General features: G+C 26.9%; 1 pseudogene; it reads right to left on the bottom strand.

Annotated features, from left to right (window-relative positions):
• Positions 1 to 8: 8 nt before the first annotated feature.
• Positions 9 to 2,500, bottom strand: part of LOC137635432 (DNA-directed RNA polymerase subunit beta''-like) — a 4,672-nt pseudogene continuing 2,180 nt past the window's right edge.

Here is a 2,500-nt window from a genome sequence, read left to right as displayed (position 1 = left end):
AAATATTTTTAGGAGAGATTGTGAATAAATGTGTACAAATATTTTTAGGAGAGATTGTGAATAAATGTGTACAAATATTTTTAGGAGAGATTGTGAATAAATGTGTACAAATATTTTTAGGAGAGATTGTGAATAAATGTGTACAAATATTTTTAGGAGAGATTGTGAATAAATGTGTACAAATATTTTTAGGAGAGATTGTGTATAAATGTGTACAAATATTTTTAGGAGAGATTGTGAATAAATGTGTACAAATATTTTTAGGAGAGATTGTGAATAAATGTGTACAAATATTTTTAGGAGAGATTGTGAATAAATGTGTACAAATATTTTTAGGAGAGATTGTGAATAAATGTGTACAAATATTTTTAGGAGAGATTGTGAATAAATGTGTACAAATATTTTTAGGAGAGATTGTGAATAAATGTGTACAAATATTTTTAGGAGAGATTGTGAATAAATGTGTACAAATATTTTTAGGAGAGATTGTGAATAAATGTGTACAAATATTTTTAGGAGAGATTGTGAATAAATGTGTACAAATATTTTTAGGAGAGATTGTGAATAAATGTGTACAAATATTTTTAGGAGAGATTGTGAATAAATGTGTACAAATATTTTTAGGAGAGATTGTGAATAAATGTGTACAAATATTTTTAGGAGAGATTGTGAATAAATGTGTACAAATATTTTTAGGAGAGATTGTGAATAAATGTGTACAAATATTTTTAGGAGAGATTGTGAATAAATGTGTACAAATATTTTTAGGAGAGATTGTGAATAAATGTGTACAAATATTTTTAGGAGAGATTGTGAATAAATGTGTACAAATATTTTTAGGAGAGATTGTGAATAAATGTGTACAAATATTTTTAGGAGAGATTGTGAATAAATGTGTACAAATATTTTTAGGAGAGATTGTGAATAAATGTGTACAAATATTTTTAGGAGAGATTGTGAATAAATGTGTACAAATATTTTTAGGAGAGATTGTGAATAAATGTGTACAAATATTTTTAGGAGAGATTGTGAATAAATGTGTACAAATATTTTTAGGAGAGATTGTGAATAAATGTGTACAAATATTTTTAGGAGAGATTGTGAATTTATCATTGGCTTTTCAGGAAGAGAAAGTGATTTCATTATTGAAATTTCAGGAATAATAGAAATATTATTAGTAATGAAGAAAATATAAAATCTAATTATTACTATTTTTTATCTTAAATCAAATAGCCTGAAATTACGTATAAAAATCACACTATATATCAGTTTAGTAAGATCGGTGTTATTCTATGGACATATTATTATTATTATTATTATTATTCTACCTTGTTTTGAGTATTGTTCTCCTGTCTGGTGTTCAGCTGCTGACTCTTATCTTAATTTGTTGGACAGAAACTTACGGTCTATTAAATTTCTTATTCCAGATCTAGATATTAATCTCTGGCACCGTCGTTCAATTAGTTCATTATGCATGTTGCATAAGATTTTTCATAACCCTGACCATCCTTTACAGTCAGATCTCCCTGGACAATTCTATCCTGTTCGTAATACTAGGCAGGCAGTTAATTCTAATAGCCAGGCCTTCTCCATCATAAAGCTCAATACTACACAGTATTCTAGAAGTTTTATTCCACCTGTGGCCAAGTTGGGGAATGATCTTCCTAATAGATTAGTTGAGTCAGTAGAACTTCAAAAGTTCAAAGTTGGAGCAAATGTTTTTATGTTGACCAGGCTGACATGTGTCTTTTTATAGTTTATATGTGACATATCTGTTTTGACGTTGTTACTGTTTTTAGAATGATTTATTGTTAATTTATTCTCATCATTTATTTATTTCCTTTGCTCACTGGGCTATTTTCCCTATTAGAGCCCTTGGGCTTATAGCATCTTGCTTTTCCAACTAGGGTTGTAGCATGGCTAGTAATAATAATAATAATAATAATAATAATAATAATAATACGCGACATGAGAAAACATTAAAAATAACATATTGGAAAAAGAGTAACAAAATCTTTTTCTTCTTCTTCTTCTTCTTCTTGTTTAGCCTTATGCTCCTGAGAGCGTGTGTTCAAAGGAGCTTAGAATGACCCCTGAGCGTTTATAACCTTGTTTCGGATTACATCCTTAAAAATTTGCATATACAGTACACATTGCAATCTAAGAAATGTAAATCATTAGTAAAATAATAATGATGATGATGATGTTAATAATAACAATAATAATAATACTAATGATAATAATCATATTACTGTATGTTGAAAATGATAATAATAATAAAAATAATAATAATAATAAAAATATTAATAATAATAATAATAATGATAATAATATCAAAATCAATAATAATATCAATAATGATAGTAATACTAATAATAACAATACTAAAAATAATAATAATGATAATGATAATATCAACAATAACAACAACAATAATAACAACAACAACAATAAAAACAACCCTTGAACCAGACCAATCACAAGACCGACCTCTCTTCGC

The sequence above is a fragment of the Palaemon carinicauda genome, unplaced genomic scaffold, assembly GCF_036898095.1.
Source record: "Palaemon carinicauda isolate YSFRI2023 unplaced genomic scaffold, ASM3689809v2 scaffold1234, whole genome shotgun sequence".
In the NCBI taxonomy this organism is placed as follows: domain Eukaryota; kingdom Metazoa; phylum Arthropoda; class Malacostraca; order Decapoda; family Palaemonidae; genus Palaemon; species Palaemon carinicauda.
Note: the sequence above shows the minus strand (reverse complement) of the source record. Positions and strands in the feature narration are given on the sequence as shown.